Source organism: Hemitrygon akajei, chromosome 17 (genome assembly GCF_048418815.1).
Source record: "Hemitrygon akajei chromosome 17, sHemAka1.3, whole genome shotgun sequence".
NCBI classification, from domain to species: domain Eukaryota; kingdom Metazoa; phylum Chordata; class Chondrichthyes; order Myliobatiformes; family Dasyatidae; genus Hemitrygon; species Hemitrygon akajei.
The window spans coordinates 49,426,239-49,442,657 of record NC_133140.1 but is presented as its reverse complement, the minus strand read 5'-3'; the positions used below and the strand labels follow the sequence as shown (position 1 = coordinate 49,442,657).

Genomic DNA, 16,419 nt, shown 5'->3' with positions numbered 1-16,419 from the left:
AGATCTTGCAGTTCCTACGATATGGAGGTTTCCTGTCCGAGCCAGTCTGGCTCCTGCTGGGGGAGTGGGGGAGACATCCAAGCACGTGATAAGCTCCCAGACGACAGACTAAGCAGCAAAGTGAAGCCCATGGGATCTAAGGGTGAGGTGCATCCAACATTCGTTCGAAGGCTGGATCAACAGTTTTTTTTAAAAGTGAGTGAAGTTCTTTAATTGGATTCTGGAGGACTCAATACCACGTCGAATACCCATTGCGGAGTATATTAATGTTTGCACCCACGTAAACATTTGATGAGGAAGTTTTCAAATAATCCGGAAATGGGTCATGTGGTTCAAAATGAGGTGGGGGTGGGAATAGTAGAAACAGTGAATAGACTAGTTTGATTGGCGGAAAATGGCAATTTAATTCAATCTCAAGAAATAATATGCAGTACTCGGAGAGATGTACGAGGATGCAGAGCTGGAGAAATTTATTATGAGGTAGTATTAATCAGGCAGGTATCAAAATTTCCCAATTCCCAGATGTGCGTAATGAGAAAGTTCTTTGTAAGATACTTCCAGAGATGCAATATGTCATCCAGATCAGACTGTTGAACATTTCCTCACAGATTATGGATTCAAGTTCTACCAGAAACTTAGCAACACTCCCATGTATATTACAGGAATACTGTATATTGTTGAAGGCATTATAGGGAATTAGAACACTACAGTATAGGAACAGGCCATTCAGCCTATCTAGTCTGTGCTGAACCGTTATGCTACTTAGTCCTGTCAACCCGCACCTGCACCGTAGTTCTCCATAACTTTCCTATCCATGTACCTATCCAAACTTCTCATAATTGTTGCAATCAAACCTACATCTACCACCTCCACTGGCAGCTCATTCCATACTCTTCACCACCCTTTGAGAGAAGTTCCCCCTTAGGTACCCCTTAAATATCTCACCTTTCATCCTGAATCTATCATCCAACCTCTGAGTTATAAAGCTTGCTTGCATTTACCTTATGTATACCCCTCATAATTTTGTGTACCTCCATCAAATCTCCCCTCTCACTCCAACACCCTAGGGAATAAAGTGCTAACCTATTCAACCTTTCCAGTTAACTTAGGTCCTCGAGTCCCAGCAATATCCTTGTAAATTTTCTCTGTGCACATTCAATCTTATTGAAAAAGTACAGAGAATTTGATTAAATCTTACTTATATTGTTCCTGTAGATAGTGGACCAGAATTGCACACAATATTCCAAATACGGCCTCATCAAAGTCTTATACAATTACAACATTACATCCCAACTCTTGTACTCTGCTTTTTAAAAGCTAATGTGCCAAATGCTCTCTTTATAGCCCTATCTACTTGTGAAGCCACTTCCAAGGAATTGTATATCTGTACTGCCAGATCCCTTTGTTCTATCACACTCCTCAGCACTCTACCATTCATGTGCAAGTCTGCATTAAATTTCATCTGCCATTTTTCAACCCATTTTTTCCAGCGGGTCCCAGATTCCACTGCAAGCTTTGCTGCAAGCCTTCCTCACTGTCCATTACTCCCCAATCTTGCTGTCATCTACAGATTTGCTGGTCCAATCTACCACATTACCATTCAAATCTTTAATATGGGAGACAAACAACAATGGACCCAGCGTCGATCCCTGTGGCACACCCCAAGTCACAGACCACCACCTCTCTGGCTTCTCCTGCTAAGCCATTGTTGAATCCAGTTTATCACTTCATCCTGAATCTCAAGCAACAGAATCTTCTGGACCAGCCTCCCATGTTGGACTTTGTCAAAGGCCTTACTAAAGTCCATGTAAACAACATCCGCCACTTTTCCTTGATCAACATTCCTGGTAACCCCCTCGAAAAACTCAGTAGGATTGGTTGGACTTTGTATTGACTTTAGATACGATGGCAAAATGAGATCTCAATTTCTCTCAGCACATGTTTTATCGATAAAATAGATTTGGCAAGTGATCGTTGGAATCGTGCGGAACTTTAATCATCAATGACTGAAAATTGTTCAATATCACATTGGTATTTGCGGGAAGTGGCTGCGTAGAAATTAATTCTTGCTACATTATAGCAGTAATTATCGAAATAAAAAGTACTTGACTGCAAAGTGCATTGGAAGAAACTGAGGGAGGAAAGTTGCTTTGTCGTTGTTAAAAGAAACTGAGCAAATGAATGATGATTTGGTGTTGTTCATCTGATGAGAACAAGGAAAATAAGCACCATATCCCTGACATTAATCAAGTTGGTGAATTTCCACATTTAAAATTATTGGGAATTTTAAATATATACATTGCAAAATGAATATTTATATTCATTATTATCACCTGGTTTCATGACTTGCATGTAGCTCATCTGTTAAAAAGAATCTTTGAACAAGTTTTAAGAACCATATGTTGGAGTTGATACTGGTGAGTGGCCATAATGTTGAAATTAACTGCCAAGGTCATATCTTTAGCTGAGCTTGTTAAACACCTTGACAACATTATAGATATGCTTTTAGGAGTTTTATTGTTTTAAATGTATGCATTTTTGTGAAACAATCTGGGATTCTCATTCTTCGGGCAGAGATAATTACATATATTTGCTTTCTTGCTGGTATCAATCTTTGCAAGTTATTTCAGATACCTCAGTAATGATTACAGATTTCTTTCTAAGCATGTTGAAAGTGGAATAGATTAGAATCAGGTTTAGTATCACTGGCATGTGTTGTGAAATTTGATAACTTAGCAGCAACAATTCGATGCAATACATAATATAGAAGAAAAAAATAATAATCATAAATCAATTACAGTATACGTATACTGAATAGACTAAAAATCGTGCAAAAAACATCAGAAATAATATATATTAACAAAGTGAGGTAGTGTTCACAGGTTCAATGTCCATTTAGGAGTCAGATGGCAGAGGGGAAGAAGCTGTTCCTGACTCACTGAGTGTGTACCTTCAAAATTCTGTATCTCCTACCTGTTGGTAACAGTGAGAAAAGGGCATACCCTGGGTGCTGGAGGTCCTTAATAATGAACGCAACACACACAAGATGCTGGTGGAATGCAACAGGCCAGGCAGCATCTATAGGGAGAAGCACTGTCGACGTTTCGGGCCGAGACCCTTCGTCAGGACTAACTGAAATAAAAGATAGTAAGAGATTTGAAAGTAGGAGGGGGAGGGGGAAATCCGAAATGATAGGAGAAGACCGGAGGGGGTGGGGTGAAGCCAAGAGCTGGAAAGGTGATTGGCAAAAGGGATACAGAGCTGGAGAAGGGAAAGGATCATGGCATGGGAGGCCTAGGGAGAAAGAACGGAGGAGGGGAGCACCAGAGGGAGATGGAGAACAAGCAAAGAGTGATGGGCAGAGAGAGAGGAAAAAAAAGGGGGAATAAATAAATCAGGGATGGGGTAAGAAGGGGAGGAGGGGCATTAATGGATGTTAAAGAAGTCAATGTTCATGCCATCAGGTTGGAGGCTACCCAAACGGTATATAAGGTGTTACGCTTAATAATGAATGCTGCCTTTCTGAGACACAGCTCCTTGAAGATGTCCTGGGTACTTTGTAGGCTAGTACCCAAGGTAGAGCCGACTAAATTTACAACATTCTGCAGCTTCTTTTTGTCCTGTGCAGTAGCAGTCCCCCCTTCCCCCATACCACACAGGGATGCAGCCTGTCAGAATGCTCTCCACGGTACATCTATCGAGGTTTTTGAGTGTATTTGTCGACATACAAAATCTCTTCAAACTCCTAATGAAGTATAGTTGCTGTCTTGCAACAGCAGCATGTTAATGTTACTAGTGTCCAGTGTCACCATGGTAGTAATGATAGAAATATCATTCATTACCTCTCACCTTTGATAATACTAGACTCAATAAAATGGACCTTACCCAAATGCCCTTCTCAACCTGTCTAGGTAAATTAACAGAAGACAAAAATCTTATGTTATAGAACGTAGAATAGTACAGCACATTTATCAACTGAAACAAAGTCAGGTTTTTATAACCACATACTATTGCGGTTCTAAATAATTTTACAAAATCCAGTCCGACCTTTATTTTATGAAATTTTAATTATCTTATTCATCTAAAGCAGTGCGAGTTTATCAAGCAGTAAAAATGATTTTTTTAAGTACACAATTTCAGGACTAGCAAGTTTATGCCCAGTTTAAGTAAGCAAAAATAAGATTGTAAGTTTACAATTTAATGTTAATTTTTTTAAAATTATTTTATCCAGTGAAATTTATTCCTTTTGAATTTTTAAACAAACACATTACGAATGACATCTCACTCTGGTCTCATGTTTTTGCAAAATAACGTTGCTACCACTAATAGATTTTGTTTCCATAACAACAGCACTCCAAGGTTAATAATTTATTGTTTCTGAAGCACTTTGAAATATTTCCTAGTAGTAACTCAGTATGAAACATATTATTAATTTAACTTCAGTTGCAGAACACAGTAAGCATTGGTTGCATATTTGGCAAAAGCCTAGAGAAACCAAATTAATAATTCTCTGACAGTAGGATTCTCTGGAGAAAAGATTTCAGTTATGCTTTTAAATAGAATGTGGGATAGATTTTGTTATTTTTTAAGAGTTTTTTCTAACAAGGATATGTATCTGGAATTCAGGCACTGATGTCATCAAGCCTAATTCATGGTTCACATGATTTGCCAGTTATTAGTTTTAATGGATGAAAACTGTGCATAAAATCACACAACCCTATAAAGTTAGAGCACAGAAGGAAACCATTACGTTCTTCAACTCCGTGCTGTACAGAAAAAGTAATTATGATAATCTGGCTTTAAAACTTATATTGTTTGTAAGTAACAACAGACCAAATATTCACCAAGGTGCTTGATAAACTCCCTGAGGGTTTCTGCCTCTATCATCCCTCATGTCCTTCTATCAATTACTTTAAACGTTTCCTTTTGAAATGGTGTGGCTGATGAAGTCCTTTTTGTTCACTGTGCATAAGTCTCCCTTCATTTTTGTGCCTCACAATTAAATCTCCATTTGTGCAAAGAAGCACCAAAGTAAACATCTCATGCTCGGTCAATCTTTTCTTAGAACCAAACTTTAGCATTCTCTATATTATGCTCAGAATTTTCCTCCAAACCTTCGCCTGTGGTATCACACCCTACCGGTAATGAGTTGACAAGGAAGGCATGCCCTACTGCAGTTGTGGTCAAAATCTCTCCTGTGGTATCACACCCTACCAGTAATGAGTTGTCAAGTAAGGCATGCTTTACTCCAGTTGCGGCCAAACTGATGTGTACGGATCAGCCACAACCTTCCTAGCTGTATATTATGTGTCTCACCTAAAAAATAAAAGTATCCTGGATGATTTTTTAAAAAATCATTCACCTAAAAAGACCAAGGTAACATGTCTGAATGACTGGCATCCTGTTGCACTCACCTCAATAACAAGCAAATGCTTTGTGAGGCTGGTCAAGGACTACATCTACAGCATGCTACCACCCACACTGGACCCCTTACAATTAGCCTACTGACACAACTGATCGACAGGTGACGCAATAGCCACAGCTCAATACATTATCTTTACACACCTGGAGAAGAAGGATGCTGTTCTTGGATTACAGTTTAGCATTCAACACCATAATTTCCTCCAGGCTTGACAAGAAGCTCAAAGACCTCAGCCTTCACCCTGCTTTGTGTAGCTGGATCCTGGACTTCCTGTCAGATCGCCGGCAGGTGGCTAAGAGTGGACTCCCTCACCTCTGACCCTCAACACAGGTACCCCTCGGGTATGTGTACTAAGCCCGCTCCTTTACTCTCTGTATACCCATGACTGTGTCGCCACCCACAGCTCCAATCTGCTAATTAAATTTGCTGATGACACTACACTGATTGGCTTAATCTCAAATATTAATGAGGCAGCCTACAGAGAAGTCATCACCCTGACACAGTGGTGTCAAGAAAACAACCTGTCCCTCAATGTTGCAAAAACAAAGGAGCTGGTTGTGGACTACAGGAGGAATGGAGACAGGCTGACCCCTATTGGCATCAATGGATCTGGAGTTGAGAGGGTGAACAGCTTTAAGTTCCTCAGCATAAACATCACCGAGGATCTCATGTGGTCTGTACATACAAGCTGAAAAAGGTTCAGCAGCATCTCTTGCACTTCAGGAGGTTGAAGAAGTTTGGTATGGGCCCCCAAATCCTAAGAACTTTCTATAGGGGCACAACTGAGAGATCACTGCCTGGTATGGGAACTGTACTTCCCTCAATCACAGGTCTCTGCAGAGAGTGGTGCAGACAGCCCAGCACATCTGTAGATGTGAACTTCCCACTATTCAGGACAGGTGTGTAAAAAGGACCCCAATCACCCCAACCACAAACTGTTCCAGCTGCTACCATCCGGGAAACAGTACACAGCATAAAAGCCAGGACCAACAGGCTCCAGGACAGCTTCTTCCACCAGGCCATCAGACTGATTAATTCACGCTGATACAGTTGTATTTCTATGCTATATTGACTGTCATTACAAATTACTATAAATTGCACATTGCACATTTAGACTGAGACGTAATGTAAAGGTTTTTACTCCTCATGTATATGAAGGATGTAAGTAATAAAGATAATTCAATTCAATTCAAATTCAACATCACAGAGAGCAACGAATCTGTTGGCCAAAGTTACATGTGGCAGCAGAAGCAGGATTGGCTGGTGTTACTGTAATCAGGGAGGTTGGTGAGGTCATGGACCAGGAAGGAGTAACCCGGTAAGAGAATGAACATAGGGAAGGGCGGTAGCAAATACTAAAGGGTTTTTTTTGTTATTAAAGCAGTCACCAGAGAGGGACGAGGGATTGCAGAAAGTGTTGAACAACTATGGGCCCTGGAATGAGGGGCTGTTAGTGTGTTTCATACTCTTTGCTCATTTCTAAATCTGGAAAGCCACATACAATTGGAGAAGAACTGATTCAGCCAGCAGTAAGAGGCTATGAGTGCAGTTTTGCATAAGTCACCAGAACAAATAATTAAAATGATTCTGCTCAGCATCAGCTCTGTTCAAAGACAAATAAATGAAATGTCTGAGACTGTGGAAGACACATTGTGCAACTTAGTTAGGACAACAAAATTGGATCTGCAGTTGATTGAGTCAGCTTTGCCAAATAACAAATCTTTCCTTCTTAGTTATGTTTGCTTCATAAAAGATGAAAGTATGGTTCAAGAGTTGTTATTTGCAAGGGTACTAGAAACAGATACAGAAGGGGAGTTAATATTCTGGGTTGGTAAGCAATTTTTCAAAGAGAAGGTTATTCTGTTCACGAACAGGCTTGCTTGTGTAACAGATGGGGCACCATCAATGACAGGATGCCACTGTGGGGTTATTAATTTCTTGAAAAAAGCTGTACTGAACATATTTACCATTCATTGTGTAATTCACAGACAACATATTGTTTGATAAAACCCAAGTGACTGGCTGTATAAATCATTAAATACTGTTATCGCAGCAGTTAATAAAATCGTCCAGTGCTCTTAATTGCCAACTATTTTGGGAGCTTTGTACTGAGAATGGTGAACAGTTTGAATGCTTATGTGTTTTTTGAAACTGTGATGAAATTCTTTGCTTCATTCAGTGATCAACTCCAGAATATTAGGCATAATATAGCTAATCTGACAGAATTATTCGCAAAGTTTAATGAAATCAATCTTCAAATGCAAAGAAATTATGTGAATCTTATCAAAATCAAATCATTCATCTCCACATTTCTGTCCAAGTTAACCGTATTTAAGTGCAACATTGGCCATTGCGACCTTTTCCAATTTCCGAGCCTCTCTGAGTTGAATGAATACTAGATGATGATCTTAAAAGTAAAATTTGCCCAACTGGGTGAGCTGCATAAAGACTTTAGAGAGATTTCAGGATCTTCTCAAGATCCAAATTCCAGATTGGGTATTAAATCCATTTCTGAACACTTGGAATGAGGAATTAACAGGAAGAATTGGGGAAGAATGGATTGAGCTACAAAATGACTTTGAGCTGAAGCCGAAGTTCAAAGAATTATGTCAAGACTTTTGGTTACAGAAAGAAATCTCTGAATGCTATCCTGCACTGTGGAAAATGGTCAAGGTATTATTTATTGTCTTTCCAATATCATATTTAGTGGAGCACAGTTTCATTGCAGTCACCCAACTTCTTTCAAAGCAATGAGCAGACTGTAAATTACTGATCTGAGGCTCCCTCTGAGTGATATACAACCTGATATTGAGAAGCTGATATCACTGCACCAAGCCCATCCATCTCATTGAAAGGTGATAAAAGCAATGAAGTTGTGAATAATTGAACTTCTAATGTACACCCTAAAATTGTTGAAGAAAATTGTTTTTACTATAATTAAAGAAATAATTTTATTTGTAGCTTTAAATAGATTTGAATAATTTTTGCAATTACTTGTCATTGTAACTTGTAATTCCTATTTTCTTTCACTATGCAATGTAAATCAAGGGATGTAGTCTGGGAGCCAAAGGGACATTAACCCAAAAAAGTTTGGGAACTACTGCTCCAATCCATTTCATTTTTGCTCCTAATTTTAATATCACTTAAAAGAGACAGGTAGGAGATGGAAGGTGCTGAACAGAGCATTGTAAAAAGCACGTTGAATACATACTGTCAGATATTAATGAAAGTTGTGGCAGATACTGCAATGTACTCTGAAAATTCTGGAGTTTTAAATCAACATTTAACCCTCTCCATTGACCATCTCTAGGTAGGAAGGTCTGCTTTAAAGACTGTCTTCCGATAATTCTCCATTGGCTGTTCCTCTTCTTGGACAAGATTGCACAGGACATGGGCCACTAAAAGAAAATATTGCAATGCTTATTAGACAGAGCTGCAGCATTCCCTTTGTTCAGACTAAGCACTGAAATTCTTGTTTTAACATGTTAATTCGTACTTGATTAAGACTGTGCCATAAATGCTACATTCTATTTCAACATCTCAGACTTTGTGTTGCCAAACAAGGCTATGTTGTTTACTTGAAGGCACAGGGGACTGCAGATGCTGGGAATCTAGAGCAACAAGCAATCTGCTGGAGGAATACAGAAAAAGGAGCCTCATAAAAAGAAGGGAAATGGTGAGACCACTTCCCCCTTCCTCTTTATACTCACCTCTCCACACTCAGTGCTGATGAGGGGTTTCAACCCAAAACATCGACAATTTCTTTCTTCCCACAGATACCACTTGACCTACTGAGCTCCTCCAGCAGATTGTTTGTTGTGTTATTTAATTAGTCCATTCCTATGTTCAAAGGACAAGGTCTCTATCCACAGGTTGATGGCCTCATTTTCTTGATTGGGGTAAGATTACCAAACTTGATTACTAAATAGATTGAGTTAAAGCTGAGGTTGTTACAAATGTTTTGTGCAGTCTAATTCCTGATACTTTGTGCTTTCCAAAGGTATAGTGGGGAATCCACTAACCTTAAAAGAATTCTTGTGAGTAACTCACTACTATGCACTGAAGCTTCCTTGGTTATTTGGGAGAACAAAATACCTACCCAATTAAACAAAAACACAAGATATTCTGCTGATGCTGGAAGTCCAGAGCAACACATACAAAATGCAGGAGGAACTTATTTGGCCAGAAAGTTCAATTCTTTATTCCTTTCCATAGATAATGTGCTCTGACAGTTCTTTTGGTTTGATTTTTGGAAAAAGTGAGGCGGCATGCAAAGCCTTAGCATATAGTTAGACTGATAGCTAGTATTTAATTATTTGGTTTAGTGGCTGGGCATGTTTGGAAATAATGATCCTCATCAATACGTCAAGTATCTTCAGATTTGGCCAGTAATGTTCTTTAATCAGTGCTTCATTTGCATTACCTGGACATCCCTTCATTTGCATAAAATAGAGATCCGGATGAGTCTAGTATAACTGGAATGTTATGAGGGTACAAAGATCATCTATATTCTAAATAGGATAATTCTTAAATTTGATTTCTAACCTTAAGTAATACCAAAGCACCTCTGATTTTTAGCGCTATGGACGCCAATGAGGAATATCAGTAATAATTGTGCATGCCCACGAAGACAAAGATAATCCATTTCTCCTTGTTCTTCTTGACACTTGTGCAGACTTTGATAGGGTTAATGTCCTCTTTCAACATTCCATCGGGATGGGATTGCACTAGCCTAGTTCTACACTTAATCTTCCAGTCACTAGTCACACTAGTGGATATTGTTAAAGACAAAGGGTTTCTCTTCTCACACCACACCACGATCTCCCTCATTCCCCCAAGAACCTAAACTTAGTCCCTATCTATTCTTGCATGTCAACAGAAAAATGTGAGAATGGTGATCTTCTACCTTAATATTACGTCCCTTTCCTCACCTCTTGATATATTTAATGTCTAGAAAATTGATTTCCTTTTTAAATATATTCAGCAACATAGCCTCTACAGCTTTCTGAAGTACAAAATTTTATTTTTACCACTTTTTGAATGAAGAAATTACTCCTCATCTAGGTCCTTAATACTTTACCCTATATTCTGAGACTGTCAACCTTGTTTTAGAGCATCGACCAAAGGACACTTCCTCCCTGCGTCCAGTGTGTCAGATTTTTATATGTTTCCATGAGATGTTTATAAGTTTCCATCTGTCTACTTTGACTATTTCCTCATTACCTTCTTTCTTGACCAAGTCTTTGGTCATTTACTCTAATAACTTTATTTTGTTAAGGTCGTTTAGGACATTTCACTAACTTAAATCATGATTAACGACTCTCTTAGGAGTTTTTCGAAGAAGTAATCAAGGGGATAGGTGATGATGATAGACTAGTGGATATTGTTAATAAGGACTTTAACAAGGCCATTAATAAGGTCTCAAGCGGCAGGCTGGCCTGGAAGATTAGATTGTGTAGCATCCAGAGAGAAATACCTAATTGGATTCATAATTGGCAAAATAGTAGGAAGCAGAGAGAGATTGTCAAAGGTTGTTTCTCAGAGTGGAGGCCCGTGATTAACAGTGTGCCACAGGGTTGGTGCTGGGATTTTGATGTTATTTATTTATACCTATAAACAATTAGGATGTAAATATACAAGGCATGGTTATTAATTTTCTAGCTAGCACTAAAATAGGCTTCATAAAGGTTCTCAAAAATTATAGGGGTGTCTTGATAAGCTAGGTAAGTGGGCTGAAGATTCAAGATTTAAAGCACATTTATTATCGAAGAATGCATAAATTATACAATCTTGAGATTTGTCTGCTTACAGGCAGCCTCAAAGCAAGTAACCTGAAAGAGCCCAATTTAAAAAAAATTAAAGACCAACACACAAAGCGCAGAGAAAGGGGGAAAAACACAAATTGTGCGAACAATAGAAGTGAACAACCACATTTCAGACCAAAATGAGTCCTTAGATCCAAACCCCGGAGCAGGCCCAAGCCTGAGTATCAGTCCATCATATTAGCGGGTATGGAGCACAGCAGCCGGGGCAGTCTTTATAGCCTCAGTGCCATAGAGAGAGCGATGGAGTGAACATTGTGGGACAGCAAACAAAATCGGCTCTCGTCTCTGATCTTGATGCCATGTCTTTCCCGTATATCGTTTTAAATTATCCAAACAGTGTATGGTACCTCACACTAGGACCTGGGCACCTCTGCAGCGAAAGGCTCCGGGCCTAGAACACGCCACCCAGTGACTTGCTTCAGGGTCAGATTTTCGCGCTCAGCCACTCTTGATTTCTCCATATTGGCTTGGTGCCCAGAGCGATCCAACCTTACACCAGGCCAATTGTACAGGCCTCAAAACTCCTGTGCCTCAACATTTCCTGTCCAAGTGGCTCACTCCATCTGTATCAATTCTGCAACATACCAACATGATTCATCCCTCGATTTCACTTTGCCTGCCTCTTCATTGTTTGCGGTGATAAATTACTACAATTTACTTCAGAAAAGGTGTTTTAGTTATATTTTTAGTCAAATTCTCTGCCTTTTGAACTGCTAGTGAGCTGTCACATGCATTCGGTGGTGCCATCTTTGATTGGTAGATTGGTAGATAGCTTTCAAATTGGATCAGTACAGTGTTGCATTTTGTGAACTCAGACCAAGGTAGGAGTTATATAGGTAATGTTGTTGAACAGAGGGGCTGAGGAGTACGAGTACATAGAGTAGTTGCTGGAAGCAGCATCACAGGTAAACAGGATGGTGAAGAAGTTGTTTGGTACACCAGCCTTCATCAAGTAGAGCATTGTGCGTAGGAATTAGAATATTATATTGCAGATGCAAAAGACATTGGTGAGACCACACTTGAAATACACAATTTTGAATGTACAGTTTTGGTTGGCCTGTTATAGGAAAAACATGATTAAACTGGAAGAAGTGCAGAGAAGATTTAAAAGGATAATGCCACACATCAAGGATTGACTTATAGGGAACAGTTGGCAGGCTAGGATTTTATTCCTCTTTATTCCTCGGAATGTAGCAGATTGAGGGGTGACCTTACAGAGGTGTAAAACATAGTGAGTAGCACAGATAGGGTGAACACACTTAATCTAGTTCCCAGTGAAGAGAGCTAAAAACCAGAGGGCACAGGTTTAAGGTGAGAGGGGAAAGATTTATAAGGAATCTGAGGGGCAACATCCTCATGCAGAAGTTGGTGCATATGTGGAATGAGCTGTCAGATAAAGTGATTAAGACGAGTACAATAATAGCCTTCAAAAGACATTTTGATAAGTACAGTATATGGATAGAAGGACTTTAGAGAGATATGGGGCAAACATGAGCAAATAGGGCTAGCTTAGTCAGCATCATGCTAATATGGACAGTTGTCCAAAGAGCATGTGCCAATGCTGTACTCTATGGCTAATAGAAATGGAAATGCTCAAAATGTTAGCAGATGGTTTATAGACTGTTATGTGCTGAAAGGATTACATGGTTTGTTTACTGAGTGAGAATAATATTGGATTAAGGTATGATGCAATGTACAATTTTATTGCCCTGTCAACATTCACTGTGTAGGCTCGCATGTGGAAAATAATCTTCAGTGGTATTTCCCAATCCTGTTGATGCCAGGAACTGGCTGGCTATGTTCCTAAGCTGATATGGGACTCTCTTAATATCCCAGCCACTTTTGCCCATATGTTGAAGTTAAATGAAATACATTCACTGGGGTGAATTTACATTGAGTAATCTGAAATTCAATCTATTTATTAGAGATAACAATTTTTCATTTTGAAATTTAACATTTTGGAGTGAACATGCTCATGCATTTTTAAAATTTAAGTCTTATCACTGCGGTTGAATTGGGGAGTGCACTTTAATTTTGGCACATATTCCATTCGGAAAGTAAACTTTAGATGTAAGTAGTGTATATCATTTTCATAAAACATGACTAAAGATCAACTTCCCTCCAAATTTCTCAATATTTCCACATTACAAATAGCCTAGTTTAAAAAATGATTCAGTCACCATTCCCTATTGAAATTTCTGAGCTTGACATGTGATACTAGCTTTTCAATCTGGATATAGGAACGTTAAGAGTGCAATACTCAAAGAATCTTTTCAGTGTTTCATCTTCCAGTAGTTTTAGTTGTATTCATTGGTGAAAATCTAGAGAAGTAGATTAAAATGATAATTTTTGACTGCAATTGCATTAACTTTTAAATATATTTGTCTTTAATCCAGAAAACAAGAAGTCAGGTTTTGAAATTGTGACATCAGGATCTTATCACTTGGCAACTGCAGCAACTTGACTTGGTTCCAGGATCTACCAGTTAAGAATAGGACATGAATCCAATGCTTTTTATTCCATGGATTAGAAAGAGGCAAGAAGTACTCGGAACTTTTGAAGAGTTAATTTCAAATAAAATGATGTTATTTTTCCTTTAGACTAGAGTGAGATTGACGACTTTGTTGTTATTAATAGCCATCTATTCAAAAGATGGGAACAAGTCTAGACAATCTTTATTTCTTGGAATTCTTTCTTTCTAGACTAAGCATTTTGTTAAATGCTGTGATTTTTGTTTGCCAGTTCAAATATGCTGATTATACATCACTGGAAGACATACTTAGTAGAATGAAGAGATCAAATGTATCTGTCTGATATGCAAGCTTGACAAGCCATTGTGAATCCTGAAAATATCCTATCAAAGGAGATTTGCTTAAAGTTTGCATTGTGTACACATAAGTATACAAAAGGAGATCATGATGAACTGCCCTCATTTCTTCACACAGTGATAAAGATGTGAGAGTTGCAGGCATTTAGCTTTAGAAAATTTACTATTTTAGTTATTAATAATGAGGACATTGTTAAGCTCTGTTAACAATTTCCTGGCTGCCAACACCAATGGATCAAACGACGTGTTAACTTGAGTATTTGCTGCAACTTCTATCACTCTTATTTTGCTACACCTAAGTGGCTGCCTATTTAGGCAGTGAAAGTATCAATGTTATGCCCTATCATGTATTTGCACAGATCTAATCTGCACTGGTTATATTTTGTGGCAATTCTTAAAAGTCAAGTAAATCTTTGTGGAAGGCTCCTTAGTTTGGTACATGTAAACAATAAGAACCTCAGCATTAAAAATGTCACCCAAATCATCCAACTGTATCACAAACCAGGTTGAGATTTTCCTCTCAACCAAGTGAGATTCAATGTCTTCTGCAATGTCAGTAATTCCACATGAGACTTTATCATTTCATATAGGAATGCTACTAATTTTCTTGTCATCTGGATTAATCAAAAGTGAATGACAATGAAAATCCTCACAAAATGGTGATTTGCATTTGGTATGTAGTGAACCAGGAGATAAAATACTTTTGACATTGTAGAATATAGTACGTTTTGTTTTATCCCCCTTCTAGTGGAAAGCATTCACTGAATTATTTTAAGCTCAGTTATGTAGTCTGAAGATGATGAATCAGGATCTAGTGCTTTCCCGACCTATAAACTCTTCTTGGGCTTCCTGTACCTGGCTAGAAGCCAGAGGAAAGTTTATTCATGATGAATCATTTTGGAAATTTTCACAACTGTTACTGAAAATCACACTGTACATAATATATTCAGGTTTAGGGGAGTTTTTCCTCTCCGCTTGGAATAAATTCATGCTTTATGATTGTAACATCATATTTTTGTTGAAAGCCAAACCCTTTCTTGACTTTTCCAGCTTCTCTTTATTGCATTGTTCATCACACACCTGTTAGATTTCTCCAAACCTTTACTTGTTCCAAAAATGTAACCTAACAATGCCTGCTTTGAAATACTGCAGGAGAAAATGTAAATCCTTGTTTAACTCGCTGGTACTCCCTGTTAACAGTTGTTGGAAGTTGTCTCTGCATACGAGGGGTGACTGATAAGTTTGTGGCCTAAGGTAGAAATTGAATTATTAACTTCAAACTTCTCTGCATAATCACTTAAAGAGTTGACCTGCATGTGCATGTAACGAGAGCTGTATAACTCATCTCCTTCTACCTTAGACCACAAACTTATCAATCACCCATCGCTGGACACTTTCTGGAGGTCCAAGATCCATATGCTCTACAACCATTGGACTAAGTGTGTACACGTAGGAGGGGACTATGTTGAAAAATATATGTGCTAGGTTTTCTAATATTGACTCCTTCTACTCTTAGGCCATGAACATATCAATCACCCCTCATAGTTCATTTTAACATTAGGTACTGCATGCACCTGACACATTGAGACCTTGATCCAGTGGCAAGGAGGGTGAAAAATCACTGGAGACAAAGTTCTGCTTCATGTGCTTAATGTTCACACAGAGGTACCATCCAGCATGCAGGTACTCTTTCACACACGATTCACACTCTACACAGGAGCCCTTGCTTGTTCCCTTCTTGTTTCTTATCCCACTCACTCACCCTCTCAACTATCCTTTGGTCTCCAGCTACTGACCCTGGGCTTAAAACTGTCCCACAATACTATACTGACTGTAACTCCAGCCACATAGCAGGTCCAGTTCCCAATTCCCGACTCTAGCCTCACTCTTTATGACCCTGGCTCCAGCCCCACTCCTGGTGCACGTTCGCACCTTGGTGTTTCTGTCCAATTATTCACGGAAGACCTGAAGCCGCAAAGCACCGGATTGCAGACTTGGAATGAGAAGTTGAGGATACTGGAAATTTTAGCTCCATTCAAAAATCTACAAACCCCATTTCCAGAAAAGTTGGGATATTTTCCAAAATGCAATAAAAACAAAAATCTGTGATATGTTAATTCACGTGAACCTTTATTTAACTGACAAAAGTACAAAGAAAAGATTTTCAATAGTTTTACTGACCATCTTAATTGTATTTTGTAAATATACACAAATTTAGAATTTGATGGCTGCAACACACTCAACAAAAGTTGGGACAGAGATAAAATAAGATTGAAAAGAGCACAGAATATTCAAGTAACACCGGTTTGGAAGACTCCACATTAAGCAGGCTAATTGGTAGCAGG

The 16,419-nt window shown here is 38.7% G+C and overlaps 1 long non-coding RNA gene across 1 annotated transcript; it reads left to right on the top strand.

The window, feature by feature from the left end:
* Positions 1-61: 61 nt before the first annotated feature.
* Positions 62-16,151, top strand: LOC140740679 (uncharacterized). Its single transcript, XR_012101905.1, has 3 exons — positions 62-195; positions 1,491-2,417; positions 13,644-16,151. It is a non-coding gene; the product is annotated as an uncharacterized lncRNA (long non-coding RNA).
* Positions 16,152-16,419: the final 268 nt, after the last annotated feature.